Here is an 18,883-nt window from a genome sequence, read left to right as displayed (position 1 = left end):
ATGAGGTAAACACTAACTATGATGTCACTTTCTCTTAAGTGAAATCTGGGGTAAAATCTGAAGTAAAATGTTGTAAATAGTTAATTTCCTTGGTTAAAAAATCCCCTAAGTTGGCCTATGCAAATATGAGGTACTTTTATTCAGTTTGAAAACTTTTAAAGGGTTAATTAATTCACTCAAAAATGAAAATCAGCCCATGATTTATTCGCCTCATCCTAAGGTGTATGACATTCTTCTTTCAGACGAATAAAATCGGAGTTATATTAAAAATGTCTCGACCAATCGCCTTCCGTATTCAACTTACGCAAAAAGTGTAGAGCAGTTCAAAATGCTTACGCAATGTAACTGTTGTGCAATGTCGTCAGACGTAGCGTAAGCATTTTGAACTGCTGCGTTCACACGGAACGCAAATAGAGCGTCAAATTCGTGTCCATCGCGTCTAGTTGGACGCTTGAACATTTTGAATCCACTCGCGCGTCCACAACGAATTGGACGCGCATATAAATCGAGCGTTTGAAGCGAAATAGACGCGCGTTCAAGGCGGCCCAGGAGCTGCGCCTGGATGACGGTTGTTTTCAGCGGTAGGCCTACTTCCGCCTGTCTCGCGCCAAAGTTCAGACTTGTCAAGTTCGACAGAACCTCGACTCGGGAGAACAAACGCCCAAGTCCAGTAAGTTATTCTGCTAATGGAACAGCAGCGTCCTTGATAAAGTCACTCAGCTCGCGCTCACTCCTTTATGTATATTTTATGCTACAATAAAACGAAATATGTCGTTTTGAACAGTAAGAGGCATGGGCGACGTATTAACCCCTCCCCGGAGCCACGTGGAGCAGTTTATGCACTATTATTACTTCAAAAGCAGAGCAACAGTCACTGCCATTATAAAGCTTTAGAAGAGCCAGGACATTTTTAATATCACTCCGATTCGTCTGAAAGAATGTCATTTACACCTAGGATGACTTTAGGGTGAGTAATCATGGGGTAATTAAACTTGTGGGGTGAACTGACCATTTAACATTTATTCACTTATTCATATCTTTTTGCAAACATGTTAAAATACATATTTCTTTATAACAGAACATGAGGGAACGTTGTCCAGTCTGGGGTTTTACAAAATAACACAAAATATTTTCATTACAGTTTGACATTTGAGGTTTTTATTTATTTATTTTTTTACAACTGGAAAGACCACATTAATGCATAAACAAGGAGAGGAAAGTGACGGAAAGTGACGCTGTTTTGTTACGCATCTAACCAAATACATTTTTTTCCAACCAAATTTATGTAGGCATTTGTTGACCAGTTCAGGTGACCTCAGACTGACCTGAAACTTTCCATATCCTCAAAACACAAAAGAGAAACAAAGTGTTTTATAAATCAGGCAGCCTGTTTACATGTAGTCACAATCTTACACAACTGAACAATGTGTAAGGTAATATAAAGTCGTGAAGGAAAATGTTCAGGTTCTTATAATGAGCTGATTAGTTATCAGAATCTTGATGTGCATGTAAACATTGACTATTGCATATTTTAAACATTCATTGGTTGTGATGCTCGTTTGCTAAATTTATATTGTAAGTTAAGACATTTATCACACCAGGAATGATAAATCAGATAATAATCAGATAATAAAGGTTTAATAATCATTATAGTCCTACGAGAAAAAACGTTTTTAGAACAGCTGATGAATGATAAAAACACTGACAGCCAATCAGAATTCATCCTGCTTTATTAAGATTGAGCATATGAAGTCAACATTAAATGTAAGTTGCAATAGTCATTTCTTCCCTATTGTGATCTAGGCCTATATCCGAGTGAAACGATTAATCTAACGGAAATTAATTGGATTGTGGTTTGTCATTGCGTGATCTAGTGACAGTTTGTCCCGCCCTCGCACTGGACATCATGTCATCAGAAAAAAAGCAATGTCCTTGCAAGAGAAGTTTTAATAAATAACTACTTAATGTACACTTAAATGTGTTTCCTATTTGTTTTTACTTGAAATTCATAACAATAAGTGGAAAAATAACCTGAAATATTTTTTTCTATTTTTGTGTAGGCTGTGCTGTTTACACACATATGAAGCTGGGCCGATGTCGCTGTGACTCGAGGGATTGCGTTCCTCTCCTTCTCCAGGTGAATTGCACATAAACTCTCTCTCTCTCTCTCTCTCTCTCTCTCTCTCTCTCTCTCTCTCTCTCTCTCTCTCTCTCTCTCTCTCTCTCTCTCTCTCTCTCTCTCGCTCTCTCTCTCCCTCTCTTCGTCTCCCATCCTCCTTGTGAAACCATCCCACCTGTCCACAAGTTTCCTCCGTCCCTGTCTCTTGTGTGTCTGTTCCTACAGTCCTTTTTTCCTCTCCGTTGCTCTCGCCTGACAGTCTCCCTCCCTCCCTCCCTCTCCCCTCTTCCGCACTCTACTTCCCTCTCCGGCTTGCGGCAGTCTTTCATTCCGCTAAATGCCTCTCTCTCTCTCTCTCTCTCTCTCTCTCTCTCTCTCTCTCTCTCTCTCTCTCTCTCTCTCTCTCTCTCTCTCTCTCTCTCTCTCTCACTGACTGACTGACTGACTGATATGAGGCCGACAGGGTAAGTGTGACGTACACTGGCAGCGTTCGCAGACTGCCTCACATACACACACGCACATTGAGCGTGACGTGCGCTGGCAGAATTTGCAGCCTGCCTCACCGCTTATCAGAGCTGTCAATCACAGGCCGGTGACAGCGCCTGGCAGGCAGCGCCACGGGGAGCCCGACACGCAAATACACACAAACGCTTGTTCCCAGCTGATCAACGCTCGCGCTTCCCCTACAGACACAGGCACACGTATGTGCTCTGTAACGTACATAAAACGTAGTATTTGTATAACGAGATGCGCTTTTTAATAAACACAAACTGCACGTTCCTGTTTGACATTTGACTTGGGTGGAAAAAAGAAGAAATATATATATAATTTCTTATTTTTTCCGCCCAAGACAAATATATATATGCTGTAAATAATATATTATAAATGATAATATAGATTTATAATACATAATTAATTAAAATAATAATAATATTTTAAAAAGTATTACATATAATTAATTTAATAATACATTTAATTATGTTTATATGTTAATATATTTAAATAATATTCTGATATTATATATCAAATAAATAAGTTAGATACATTAAAATGCTTTCTCATGTGAAACCTGTTTGGTAATAATCATTATATTACCAATTCCATTTAGCCACGCTTAATCTTGAAGGTTATAATAATTTCTATAGTTTTAAGAGTAAATACACTTATCTCTGTGGTAATCAGGAGTATGGCATAAATGTGGTCCACAGAAAATAACTCTTTCGGAAGTCTGATGCATGTGTGGTTTTGTGAGGTAGTTTTGGTCTGGCTGGTAAATGCGAGTAGGAAAACACACAGACATAAACACGTTTTTTGTGCCGCTGAATGCATGTTCTGCCAGAGAAAACCTGGAGTAAACAAAGGTACTTGGGCAAACATATTCTGAAGTCTCGGCCGCTCCGCTTAAGCTGAAACACACTTTCATTTGAAAAGGGTCTCGGGCGAGTCTTTCTGCAATGTTTTAGCTTAATGGGTTTTAACAGACAACATACTTTGTTTTGACAGTTCCTCTGTCAAACTTTTGAATCTTTCTGGAAAGGTAAAGAGTGAAAGCCGAGACCTGCCGTACCCTGAAAGAAAACTCTGTGTGTTTGTGTGTGTGTGTGTGGTTGTGTGTTTGGATGTCTTGGAGTTAAAACCATGTGCTTGCTTTAATGACAACTATCAAAAAGTTTCCTTTCATGTATAAAGCAATTTATTTCAATTAAAAAGTGATTTTACCATTGTTTAAGGTTATTACAAAATCACACACAACTTTTAATGACATATACTTCACGACCAAATGTTAACGATTGGCTACGGCAGATCCAAAAGTCTTAAACTTCAACAGAGTACCCACCTTCAAGGAAGTAAATGCTTGTCAATGGAGAGTGTCCAGACTCTAGGTACAAATTAAATGTACGATAGTCTGGTAGGACCAGGATAAATAGCAATTGGATTACAGATCAATAAATGATCAAATGTTTTATTGGTATTAATAATAGAGCCAGCTGTGCGATATTCTACCAGTAACAGCACTGAAAGCCTTTCACTGTTTGTATCACTCCGCTTGCAGCATTTCTCACATAGAGTGTCATGGCATCAACTGTTGTGTTGTTTTTAGGTGAGAATGTTGTTATTTAGATCTGAAATATGCGATATATATATATATATATATATATATATATATATATATATATAAACATAGAGCATATTTGAAAATTTGTTTAGAGTTTTTCGGAGATTGTACTCCAGACCGTCAGTGGCCGTTCAGCGCTCATGAACCCGCACTTATGTGTCTTATGTAGATAGTGGTTAAACATGAGGTGTAATTAATTTTGGGTATATCAAGTGGTCTTATTAATCTATTACTCGTTTGGCTAAGAGTTAAGTTGCATCAATACATTTTTTATTTTATTTAACAAAAATCCTGTACTATAACTAGTACTGCTTTTGTACTTTTGCCTGAACTATTTGCTTTTTTATTTCCTATTGTTCAAACTTCTTATACTTTAATAATATAGTGCCATTTTTGGTATTGAGAAAGGGTCTGTTTGTGATTGTGATTTCAACTTCAGTGAAAGTTACATTATTACACCATTAGATGTCAGCAAAGAGTGGGTGAGTCAGTAGGAAAGACTTTTATATTGAAAGGATGAAACAAGGTTGTAAACAATAAGATGCAACTTACAAATGCACTAACTAGCGCTGTCATGGCAAACTGTTAAAGGGTTAGTTCACCCTCCAAATCTTTTGTCATTAATTACTCACCCTTATGTCATTCCGAACCCGTAAGACCTTCGTTCATCTTCGGAACACAATGAAGGTATTTTTGATTAAATCTGAGAGCTCTCGGGCCTCAAGACAGCTATTTAATTAACACTTTCAAGGTCCAGAAAGATATTAAAAACATTGTTAAAATAGCCCATGTGACTCCAGTGGTTCAACCTTAATTTTGTGAAGCGATGAGAATATTTTTGTGTGCAAAAACAAACAAAAATAATGGCTTTATTTAACACTTTCGGTCTACCTGTGTCAGTCTCCTGCGTCTTTTCCGTTGTGAATAGTACAGCCGCTTTCGAGATCTACGGCAGCCAATGCTGTTGTGTTCACGTGAGCACCATGACACGTGCAGGAGCTGCAATGTAAACTGCCTAGGAGACTGGCACAGGCCAGAATGAAATGGTTGAATAAAGTCATTGTTTTTATTGGGGGGGTTTTTTGCGCACAAAAAAGTATTCTCGTCGCTTCATTAAATTAAATTAAATTAAAATAAATTGAACCACTGGAGACGCATGGACTATTTTAACAATGTTTTTAGAGCAAACCAATTATGGTAAATGGTAAAGTGAAGTGTGATAACATTATATTTAATGTTAGGTTGTTTATCTTAAATCCTACTACATCACGCTGTGATGACCTATGGCCGAATCACAGCCGTGCTGATATTCAGCCATATCGTACGGCTACTTGTGTGAAATCGCTCATATATAATATTATATTAAGAATAAGCAAGCAATTCTGTTATTAATATTAATGAACGTTGTTATAATATAGAATTTAAAGAATGTGCAGTCAAGGTTGTATGTTTATCCATATTTAAACTTTTAATCCTAATCCAATCAAATTTCAGCCCCATAACAATCTGTTGGATGGTCTTCAAGTTTGATCTCAGCAGGAAGGGTCTTAAAGACCTGACAAACCACTCCTTGATGTCTGGATGTATTAATTGATTGTCTAAAATGTAAAAATCTGCCGGTCAAAGATGACTCAAGGGGTTTAAACTCATCCTTGATTTCTTTTACTGCTGTGAAGAATTGGGTAGTAGGCAGATGTCTTTTGATATAGAATGAACTAAAAAGTGCAGATGGATTCTTGGAAAATAGACAATGGAAAGGAGTTGTTTCGTCTACGTAAAGGAGGGAGGAGGGGTGCAGCAGGGAGAAATCAAGAAAAACACATTTTCAACAACCACTCGAAACGTAACGTTTAACGGCAGATTACAGTCAGTTACGGCATTGTTCGTTTTTAACAGGTCCCGTTCTTTGATTGTGTTCACAGTGTGCAATATAACATGAGTTCATGTTTCGCGAGTAAAAAAGCACAGTATTTTTCACACAATTTACTTATCTGTACAGCGCTGTTTCCTCTGTCCTAAAAACGGCCTGATGATTTCCTTGTTCTATGAAGTCCCTCCTTCAGAAACACGTAACGAGTTCTGATTGGGCCAGCGCTTGCCGTGTTGTGATTGGACAGCAGCTTAGCACACTTTTGCCCCTTATTTTGCTTGTTCTTGTGGGCGGAGGGTTATTCAACAAACGGTACTAGTGACGTCATTCATGCAAGGAAGTGCAGGGGTGTAGTCCAAACCGACGGTTCACTGTAGGCTTTGAAAGGGAACTTCTGTTAAATAAAATATCTCGCTTGGCATTGAACTTTGAGCTTTATAATTTTACAGGTATTATTTATGCTCTAACAGCAACATTACACACTAACTAAACCTTGAAAGATGGAATCGCGAAGAACAGGACCTTTAAGTCAGTTGAAATATAGTCCGGTTCTGACTGAGAGAGGTTTACCAGATTTCTTGGCCAAGCACCGGCTCTGTCCTTATGCTAGTTCAGTTCTTGAGACCTGAAAGAGACAAAAGTCAAGGTCAAAACTGCCACTTTGTGTTTCTCAGCTCCACTAATAAATGTAATACAGTCTTACTTGCACCACATGACACTGACACATTTTTAGCTTAAATATTCCTGAAATCCCACTGAAAGCATGTGGAAAATTCATCTGGAAAAGTCACACTTTTCACACTTTTTAATTTTTTTTCCCCCTGCAGTTTAAACCTGTTTGCTATTGCGCTGTCATTTTTTTCATTCCTCTCACCCACTATCGTCTTTCGGACCTCATCAATCCTTCCTTTCCTTTCTCTCCGCTGGAAGTCTCCGCTGGTGAAACACACGGATTCCATGAACAGCTTGATGAACAGCCTCAAAGGTTTTTTCCCCCAGCCGACGCTAGTGTTTCCCAGCCTTTTCAGGAAACGTGCGCGCACACACACACACACACACACACGCACACACATATAGTGGCGTTTCCTCTCCCCAGCCCACAGTCGCATACGCTCTGCCAGCAGACCTGCCGTGACCATGATGTCATTATTTCCCCCATAGCGCGGCCGTATGCTTGCGAGTGTGTGGCTGTTTATCGGAAAATTCCTGTCTGGGGGCTTTCACGGAACGTCTGAGTTTACCACGGTCTCAGAGCTTGTGCATGTGTGTGTAATCGGCATAAAAAAGTCTGGTTTTCTCATTCTGTTGTTTGTAGGTAAACAAACAGCATTTTTTTGTACATTTTTTTCCCTGAAAAGTACAGTGTAATGCATTCCTGCAGCAATGCTAAGGTCATGAGTTTGATTCTCAGGGAAAGCAAGAACTGATCAAATTTAAGGGTGTGTTCACACTTAGCATGTTTTGTTCAATTAAAACAAACCCTGGTGCGATTGCTCTGTTAGTGCGGTTCATTTGAATAAGTGTGAACGCTGCCATCTGAACCCTGGTGCGCAAGCAAACAAGCAGACCGAGACCCCGAAAAGATGGGTCTCGGTCTGCTTCCAAACCAGCTCTGGTGTGGTTTGAATGAAATATGAATGCAACACAGACCAAAGACATGTAAAAGAACCAAAAAATAGACATAATGTCATAAGATAAGAAAAATGCTCAAGCATAATTCGGTACAGGCATCAGAACAGTGTCATAGCAGATCTTTGTTTGTGTGTGTGACGGAGGGATTCCTGCCGCTGTTTTGACTCCTTTAGACATTTTAATAAGCTCTTCAAAAGTTTTCAGCTAGTCAAAATACCATTATATGTAGGCTACTCTCATATAAGCCCATTGAGCCCAAAAGACATCATTGTTTTGGATGTTCCGTCATGACATGTGTAATAAAAGCCGACCAATCAAGTTGTGAACAAATCCCTGTGCCTTTATGTTCTGTATTTTTAGGTTAAAATTCCAATATAAACACTAAAGCCCCTTTCACACTGCACGTCGGACCCGCAATATTCCCGGAACATTGCCGGGTTGCCTTCTGTGTGAAAGCAACCACATACCGGGATTGATTACCGAATTCGACCCGGGTCGGGGACCTAGTAATATTGCGGTATTCGACCCGGGACGAGCGCTGTGTGAACAAAAGCCGAAACTAATGCCGCAACGTACGTGTACGTAGTTATCGTGCGACTCCTAGAGCTTGTTTTTTCAATAATACAACCCTGCAGTGCCAGAAGAGCTAGTCACGTTTTAAACGCAGAGAGTGTTCGTATACAAAAGAAACTAAAATTAAACAAGCAGAAATGTGCGCAAACTGGACACAAGTCGAGACCACAGAGCGCCTTACTATCCACGCTGAAGCTGAGATCGCTCGCCATTATACGTCACATCAGGATGTCACGTGTCAACTCGACCCGGGACCGTTAAGCGTTGTGTGTGAAAGCGCACATATTACGGTATTTCGCTGGCAGTGTGAATGGACCAAATCTAGCGGCCCGGGAACAAATGCCGGGTCGCATTATCCGTGTATTTGCCGGAATCGCAGTGTGAAAGGGGCTTAAGTGGACCAGGAATAAATGTTTTTTTTTTGGTCCGGACCAAGTGAAGTGTGAATACACCCTAAATGTGTACCATAAATGCAGTTGAAGTCACTTTGAATAAAATGATCTGCCAAATGCAACAAAAATACTAAATACTCATAAAACAAAGTTTCTGTAAAAAATGCTGTACTTTTTTAAGGCAAACACAATTTTTTTTAATGAATAAAAGCTGTTGTTTATCCTCTTCGCAAGTCAAAACTAGTGCATTTTCACAAGAACAAAAACTTGTCTGACTTTTTGGCAAAGTTTGCATGCAATTACTTTTTTTTAGCAAAGTTTGTAAAAAGGAAGAAGGAACCGGCGAACATTTAAAAAACTTTAATAAATAAATAAATAAACAAAACAAAAGTAACATTAGCAGCCCCTCACGGTCGACATCCACGCACACACTTAATAAACCATAAACAAAACATGCCTGGTCCTCTCGTCCTTCACTGGTGTTCTCGACTCAAAACCAGTGTGCGTCGCAGGTGACGCTCTTTCTCAATTACGCACCCCACATCTCTCGCTCGTCCACCTTGCCACAAACCTGTTAAAAATATTTAACACATTTCGTTTTGTTTTTCTGTAATACTACATCAATCATTTTGTGCTATTAAACCATTCAAGTGCAATAAGATGCAAAAATAAGAATATGTACTGGCACCAGTGGCGTAGACAGAATTGTATTTTTGGTCGGGCCTGGGCAAAGTGAGTAGGCCTGGGCGCACTGTCTATAAACCAAAACTGTAGCTACAATCTGTCATACAAAACATGAGCAGCGGTTACAACAAACATTAGACACTTTATTTCCACTTTTCAAATAAGTTCTTCATTTTTATTGAAAATAAGCACCTTTCCGATCTGATATATTATAAGAAAAGGATGTACATCTATTTCGATAAAAGGGGTATTCAAACCGCAGCTCGAATTGCGTCAAAACTAAGTGCCCCTACACTATCATAACTGACAAAAACTGGCGGTGTGTTCCCGGCTTTACAGAATTAGCCTGCGCTTGGAATTGAAAAGTCTCAATGTTACTTGCAGCCTGATGGATGGGTTCTCTCCCTCGTTAAAAGTCCTTTTTATTTTGTATTGCTGCTGTTTATCGCACAACTGCAAATTATAAGCTAAGTGAATAGGTAAACACACTTCATGAAGTCACGGTTGGAGCCGCTTCACATACATGAGACATGAGACAGCCTGCCAATTGCCTTACACAGCTGTCAATCAAACTCATCAAGTATTATGCAAAAACCATTGACTGTAAAAAATACATTTTATTTATTACAGTATTTGATATGTTATAATAATTTTGTAATTACATTAAAATCATTTAAACAACTGTTATTTAGCAAATATTATGTATAATATAATGTATATAAATGTATAATAAACTGGGGGGGGGCCTAGTCATCATAGTGAGTGGGCCTGTGTCCGTTAGGCCCCCCCGCTGGCTACGCCGCTGACTGGCACGCATCTGTGAATCTCCTCTCTGTGTGACGCACAGGACTCACAGGAAAAGATCTTAAAGTGACAGCAGCCTAATAAACCCGCTGCTGTGATGTCTGTTATTAATCTTAAAGGTGCACTATGTAGTATTTTTGCAGTAAAATATACAAAAACCACTAGGCCAGTGTTATACATTTTGTTCAGTTGAGTACTTAAAATATCCCAAATGTTTCCAACTATTTGTAAATTGTGAGAAAATTGCTATTTTAACTAAGGACCGGGACATTTCAGCATAGCGTTTGAGCGAATCGCCTGTCAATTGCGTCATATCTGCGCTACCCTCGGTTTTATTCTGCAGAAGCGCTTTTCTCTTAGCTGTGTGAACAAGTCACAGCAGCGCCGAGTGAACGCACAGAGAAACGTCATAACATCATTTTAAACACACTTAAATGTATCTGATATGATAAACAGCTACTTTACCTGACCGGAAAAGGCGGAAGTGCGCGCGCCCGGCGACTGTGTCCCGTCATAATAAAAGTCCCGGTACTCGCGAGCCGTGTGTTTGTATAACAATCGCTCCAGCAGCTGTGCTCAGCCCCACAACACTCGGTCCTGCTCTGCTTTACACTACAGTAAAGTTAATAACCGCATCCATGAACATGATTTCTGCCCGTGTCCCATTTTCCACCGGCTGTGAGGTGAAGACCACATGTCCCAAGATACTGCGCTCACACTTGGCGTCATCAAACTACGCGTTTGTTTAGAATAGGCGCCCTCCAGTGCAGGGGCTTTCAAACTTTATGATGCCAAGGACCCCCAAGTATGATGAACTTTTATGCGGGACCCCCTTCCTAAAATCTATTTTTATTTAGGCATAAGAAAAAACATTTAAAACTGTTAAATTAAAACACAAAAACACATCAATTGTGTGACATTATAAATACAAAATATGGTTTCCAAACTTAATAAATTGGCTATATCCTACTTTAATGTTGGATGTAAAAACATAAAGACATTTTTTTTGTACAATAAACGTATGCAAGCAGCTTACGTACTGCGTTACAACCCCAGTGAGTGAGATAAAGGGGACTCTGAAGAAAGATACAAAGCAAACATTTATAATTCTGGAAAGTAGCCTATTTACATGGCAAGAGAGGAGAGAAACATTTAGAATAAAACTGAATGTTTGGTAGACTTTATCCATTTTTGCTTTGTCTTTTTATTCTCTGAAATTTTCTAAGGACCCCTTAGAACCTTCTGGAGGACCCCTGGGGGTCCCCGGACCCCAGTTTGAAAACCCCTGCTCCAGTGCACGGAAAGTTGCGTAGTGCACCTTTAATGTGACAGCAGCCTAATAATCCCGCTGCTGTGATGCCTGTCATTAATGTAAATCACTTGACTAAACTTAATAAGGATTGATATTTAATTTATAATTTATGAAGGAAGACTGAAGTGTTTAAGTTTATTCAGTTTCTTTATATGTTTTACCTGTTAGATCAAATATTTAAAAAAAATCTTTATGATGTTTCTACATAATTTGGAGACTAAATGTAATATTACAATATAAAAATATATTAAAAACTTTACTGTTAGGTGCAATTAATTGTGATGATTTACAGATTTACATATTTTAATCTACATTTAACACTTTTAAACACATCTTTGTGTTTATAAAATACAAAATCTGAGTGTTTTTAATTGTTCTTTGCCTTTTTTTAAAACATTTTGAGGCAGGCAAAGATTTTATGAATAAAAAATATTTGCACAAGATTTTTAATGTTTTATTTTTTATTTCTATTTTATTTGGGGTTATTATTCCAAAGTCTTTGTGTTTATGAAATTAGCATAAAAATTGCAATTTTTCTATGTAATGAAACTTTTTTTTTTTTTAATTCTTTAAATAAAATTCTTGAGGCTAACCTGAGAATTTAAAAAATGAAGAGCAGTTGTTTATCCACTTTGCAAATCAAAACAAACTCTGTTTGCACAAGGTCAGAAATGTTCAGCTCAGACTTCGGTTGAAATCAAAGACACCAAGGTTTCCGTGAGAGTTCGGATTGTTATTTTCCATGTTGGTATCTCAGCCACTATTTGCTGCCTCGCTGTACTGCTGTATTCGTGTCGTGCCGCGGTTGTTGAGGGCGTTCCAAGCTGCTCTGCCGTCTGTGTGTGTGTGTGTGTGTGCATTTGTGTGTGCGTTTGTGTGTGCTGTCAGCTGGTGAGTAATAGCAGTCTCGGGTCTCTAAATCTCGACGGACCGCTGCACTGTGGAACGGCGTAGCAGGCGGCCACCAGGGACGGGGTCTGTACACACGCGCACACACGCTGAATATTAATGCGTGTGTATGTGTGTGTGTTCTGGAGAGTGTCAGCCCCCCCGTGGATTTGACTGGCAGGCAGGAGTGTTGCGAGCGTTTAGCCCCGCTGGATCCGTGCGTGTCGGCCGGTGACTATGAGGACAGGGTCAATTAGAGGGTCAACGCGTCCCAAAGGGCAACCACGCCCCCACGTGCACACACACGCACGCGCTCCCTGACACATTTACACACTTTCTCCATCCTCTCGAGAGGGAAAATTGATAAAATGGTACATCCACCCTCTACCTACCTCTCTCCCTCTCTTTCAATCTCTTTCTATTCTCCCACGTCTGTGTGACTCGTGTGCAGATTTATAATGAATAATGCATTTTCTAATCAGCACTGGAAGGCTGCGTGTGTGTGCCTGTGTGTGAACTCATATAAAAGACGTATCGTGCCTCTCAAGCAGAGGAGAGATTTTCGGGATGGTTAGCGAATTGCTTCATGATGCAGGTTTTAGTTTGGGCATCAAGTGTCAATCCAAAGCATGTTCTTAAAACATTGAAATGTATTAAAGATGCCGCGTGTGATGTCAAATGTAAATGGCGGTGTGTGTGGTTGTGTTTTTGGGAGGAAAAGATTTGAAGGTGTTATGCTTTCCGTGACTTAGCATTCCTAATCTCCGCTTTGCACTCAGTGAAAAATGTTGTTATACCCAGTTTTTTTTGCTAGTTAGTGATTTATGGTTGATGGGCATAGATTGCTTTCCCTATTCTCTCATCCGTCTCCTTACCTCTCTCTCCTACTGCCCGGAGCGGAAGAAGAGCACGCAATTGAAATTTATTGCCTACATTTTGCCTCCTGCCCCGCTTTGTCTTATCCTCCAATTCAATTCATTGTTCTCGCTAAACAGGGGGATCTCTCCCCAAAGACTAACTCGCACTCACACAATGTCAATGCTCAACAGATCGCAGGGTTTGATTTTGGCCACTTGTTTGTGTACGCGACACACAAACACACACACACACACGCACACCCATCCCCTAAGCTCCTCCATCTCCCAGGCCGTTCAAACACACCCTGTGACAGCTGTTGGCTCCATTGTTTCCATATGTGCTGTGTTGAGGTGAACGCTTACAGGCTTACAGCTTCTTACCGCCACATGCAAAAGACAGACACAGCATAGAGAACCCGCAATATAGATGTGATACAAAACGGGAATGCATATATGTCACAGAGAACTGAAACAGAGACACAACACAGACAACTAAATAAGACATGTACAGTAGATGAGAACCGAAATGGACACAGCCAGAAACTAGAATATAGGCAAATGGAATACAGAAAACAGATTCTAGTTGTCTGCGTCTCGTCTGTTTCTGACATGTCTGTATTCTAGTTGTCTGTCGTGTGTTAGAGTTGATGTGGCACAAGACTGAAACACAGATGAGATATAGGGAACTATAACACACACGAGACATGGACACCTAGAATACTGACACAGCAGAGAGTAGTTAAATAGACATGGCACAGAACTGAAACAGACAACAGACAACTAGAACACATAACAAAAATTAAGCACACAGAAAACTAATATGACACAGAACTGAGAAACAGACGCATCAAAAACTAAAATGCAGACACCAAACAGACAAAGTATAACACAGGCGTAGCATAGCATTAGAATACAGATATGATACAGAAAAATTAAACCGACATCATAAAAACTGAAACAGACACAAAAAATAGAAAAGGCCAACAAAAACAACAGAAATATATGCAGAGAACTAGAAAAAAAATTGAATACAGACAAATCAGAAAAAATCGGAAATTACAGGACAAAAAGCTAGAATAAAGGCATGCCAGACAGAACTGAAACACAGACAACAAAAATTAAAATGCAGACGGAACTAACAGACAAAAAACATTTTTTAATACAGATACAACAGACAGAACTGAAACACAGACACAACAAAAAACAAATACAGACACAGCAGACGAAACTGAAACACAGACACAACTAAACTGAAACAGACACAACAAATACAGACACAGCAGACAAAACTGAAACAGACACAACTAAAAACAAATACAGACACAGCAGACAAAACTGAAACAGACACAACAAAAAACAAATACAGACACAGCAGACAAAACTGAAACAGACACAACAAAAAACAAATACAGACACAGCAGACAAAACTGAAACAGACACAACAAAAAACAAATACAGACACAGCAGACAAAACTGAAATAGACACAACAAATACAGACACAGCAGACAAAACTGAAATAGACACAACAAATACAGACACAGCAGACAAAACTGAAATAGACACAACAAAAAACAAATACAGACACAGCAGACAAAACTGAAATAGACACAACAAATACAGACACAGCAGACAAAACTGAAACAGACACAACAAATACAGACACAGCAGACAAAACTGAAATAGACACAACAAATACAGACACAGCAGACAAAACTGAAATAGACACAGCAGACAAAACTGAAACAGACACAACAAATACAGACACAGCAGACAAAACTGAAATAGACACAACAAATACAGACACAGCAGACAAAACTGAAATAGACACAACAAATACAGACACAGCAGACAAAACTGAAATAGACACAACAAATACAGACACAGCAGACAAAACTGAAACAGACACAACAAAAAACAAATACAGACACAGCAGACAAAACTGAAATAGACACAACAAATACAGACACAGCAGACAAAACTGAAATAGACACAACAAAAAACAAATACAGACACAGCAGACAAAACTGAAATAGACACAACAAAAAACAAATACAGACACAGCAGACAAAACTGAAATAGACACAACAAAAAACAAATACAGACACAGCAGACAAAACTGAAACGGACACAACAAAAAACAAATACAGACACAGCAGACAAAACTGAAATAGACACAACAAAAAACAAATACAGACACAGCAGACAAAACTGAAACGGACACAACAAAAAACAAATACAGACACAGCAGACAAAACTGAAATAGACACAACAAAAAACAAATACAGACACAGCAGACAAAACTGAAACAGACACAACAAAAAACAAATACAGACACAGCAGACAAAACTGAAATAGACACAACAAAAAACAAATACAGACACAGCAGACAAAACTGAAATAGACACAACAAAAAACATACAGACACAGCAGACAAAAGTGAAATAGACACAACAAAAAACAAATACAGACACAGCAGACAAAACTGAAATAGACACAACAAAAAACAAATACAGACACAGCAGACAAAACTGAAACGGACACAACAAAAAACAAATACAGACACAGCAGACAAAACTGAAATAGACACAACAAAAAACAAATACAGACACAGCAGACAAAACTGAAATAGACACAACAAAAAACAAATACAGACACAGCAGACAACTGAAATAGACACAACAAAAACAGACACAGCAGACAAAACTGAAATGGACACAAAAAAACTGAAACAGACACAACAAATACAGCAGACAAAACTGAAATAGACACAACAAATACAGCAGACAAAACTGAAATAGACACAACATAAAACAAATACAGACACAGCAGACGAAACTGAAACAGACACACACACAAAAAAAGAATACAGACATAACAAATGGAATTGAAACAGATACAGCAAAAACAAAAATACGGACACAACAGAACACAAAAAATACAGACAGCATAAAAACACAGAATGTAAAAAAAAAACAGAATAAAGAAACAAACTGACAAAAAACTAGAATACAGACATGACAGACAGAACTGAAACAGATAAAACAAAAGAAATAGAATATAGACACAACAGACGGTTATTTTGATGGTCCACTTTACACATTCTTCTAACTATAAATGACTTTGCAATGTAAGCCAACTCTCATTAGAGTATTATTAGACTGTTAGGGTTAGCAGAATAAGCTGACATGTTGCAAATGTACTTATAGTCAGAAGTATGTGTTAGGGACCCTCAAAATAAAGTGTTAGCAGATATTAAGCAGACAGTCTACTAATACTCTAGTGACTGGTAGCTGACATGTACAAACCCAATTCCAAAAAAGTTGGGACACTGTACAAATTGTGAATAAAAAAGGAATGCAATAATTTACACGTTTCATAAACTTATATTTTATTCACAATAGAATATTATATATATATATATATATATATATATATATATATATATATATATATATATATATATATATATATATATATATATATATATATATAGTGTGTGTGTGTGTGTGTATTAGTGTTGTCACGATACCAAAATTATGACTTCGATACGATATCAGACTAAAATATCGATATATCGATACTAAATCGATACCACAGTAAAAAAATAAATAAGATAAGATGCTTAATATGACAACAGAACTTGTTATTATTCATTGTTATTTTTTACTAAAAATTCATGTGGGCAGCATGTTCCTTAGGGTTGGGCATCGTTTTGATTTGAACAATTATTGATCAATTACTATTAAAATTATCTCACAAATTTTTGCTATCTCAATGTATTTTTTACAATGTAATTGTGTTGCAATAGCTTACACACGGCACAAGAAAGCTTGATTTCGAATGGTAAATTGAATTTAAAAAGACGAGTAAACAGTAATGAAATAAGGACAAATAAACAAATTACAAACAATAGCACAAATAAATGCAATAGAATAGAAGATACAAATTAAACAGACTGCTTTATTTCAGGTAAGTCTAACATTCGGATAAGAAACTGAATTTAAAAAATACATAGTAATTACATTTAAAACAACATTGGATAATGTTCTTTGTAAAAAATTCAATAATGTACAGATGAAACTATTAAAGTTACACAAGTTGATCAGTCAAGAGCAGTTGATCGTTTGTCTTTTTGTAGTTTGAAAAATGACTGCGGTCCCTTTAAGACTAACAGACGCATGGTTCCTAAACACTGTTCCTGTTACTCGTTCTTCCTGAACTGTTTGCGACTGTGGTTACGTTAATACTCTTCCAGATGTGCACTGATAATTCTGTGAGTGTATTTGACCAATAATAAGCTTGAAAAGGAAGCAAATGTTTGCACTTGTATCATGTCAGAGGCGCCTTTATTACGGTAGGCTATGTGTGTGTGCGCTTCAGATGTGGAGCACGAAATCTGCGGGGATTAGTCGAATTAATTTATGTGCAATCCCGCGCGAAATTCAGACCGATCACTCACTAACACTAACACACTGTCATGAGGAAAAAGTCCAGCAGAACGCGCGTTCGCCGTGCTCAGAGGTTAACCGGGCTGAGTGAGAATATGCCGGTGTGTGTGTTAACTCGCTGACGGTCAGAGAGAGCGCAGCTGATATCGATACTGTATAAACTGAGAATCGTATCGTTTCGGATATTCCAGTATCGATACATATCGAAATATCGATATTTTTGACAACACTAGTGTGTGTGTATATATATATATATATATATATATATATATATATATATATATATATATATATATATATATATATATATATATATATATAATATAACATAATGTTGAAAGTGAGACATTTTTAATTGTCATGCCAAATATTGGCACATTTTGGATTTCACATTCCAAAAAAGTTCGGACAGATAGCAATAAGAGGCTGAAAAATGTAAATGTACATGTAAGGAACAGCTGGAAGACCAATTTGCAACTTAAGTCAATTGGCAACATAATTGGGTATAAAAAAGAGCCTCTCAGAGTGGCAGTGTCTCTCAGAAGTCAAGATGGGCAGAGGATCACCAATTCCCCAATGCTGCAGCGAAAAATAGTGGAGCAATATCAGAAAGGAGTTTCTCAGAGAAAAATTGCAAAGAGTTTGAAGTTATCATCATCTACAGCACATAATATCATCCAAAGATTCAGAAAATCTGGAAGAATCTCTGTGCGTAAGGGTCAATGCCGGAAAACCATACTGGATGCCTGTGATCTTCGGGCCCTTAGACGGCCCTACATTACACACAGGAATGATACCGAAATGGAAATCACAACATGGGCTCAGGAACACTTCCAGAAAACACTTTCTGGAAACGTTGTCGGCTAAACCTCGATAGGTCAAAACAGAACCCATATCTAAACATGATCCAGAAGCGGAAGCGTTTTCTCTGGGGCAAGGCTTATTTAAAATGGACTGTGGCAAATTGGAAAACTGTTCTGTGGTCAGACAAAAATTAAGTTCTTTTTGGAAAACTGGGACGCCATGTCATCCAGATTAAAGAGGACGAGGACAACTATCTTATCAGCGCTCAGTTCAGAAGCCTGCATCTCTGATGGTATGGGATTGCATTAGTGCGTGAAACATGGTCAGCTTACAAATGTGGAAAGGCGCCATCAATGCTGGAAGGTATATCCAAGTTCTAGAAC

General features: G+C 38.3%; 1 long non-coding RNA gene across 1 annotated transcript in view; it reads left to right on the top strand.

The window, feature by feature from the left end:
• Positions 1–381: 381 nt before the first annotated feature.
• Positions 382–18,883, top strand: part of LOC137040230 (uncharacterized) — a 112,665-nt gene continuing 94,163 nt past the window's right edge. The window contains exons 1-3 of the long non-coding RNA XR_010897873.1: positions 382–670; positions 785–967; positions 2,061–2,137. This is a non-coding gene — a long non-coding RNA (uncharacterized lncRNA). The remainder of the gene's footprint in view (positions 671–784; positions 968–2,060; positions 2,138–18,883) is intronic.

Source organism: Pseudorasbora parva, chromosome 14 (genome assembly GCF_024679245.1).
Source record: "Pseudorasbora parva isolate DD20220531a chromosome 14, ASM2467924v1, whole genome shotgun sequence".
Classification (NCBI taxonomy): Eukaryota; Metazoa; Chordata; class Actinopteri; order Cypriniformes; family Gobionidae; genus Pseudorasbora; species Pseudorasbora parva.
Note: the sequence above shows the minus strand (reverse complement) of the source record. Positions and strands in the feature narration are given on the sequence as shown.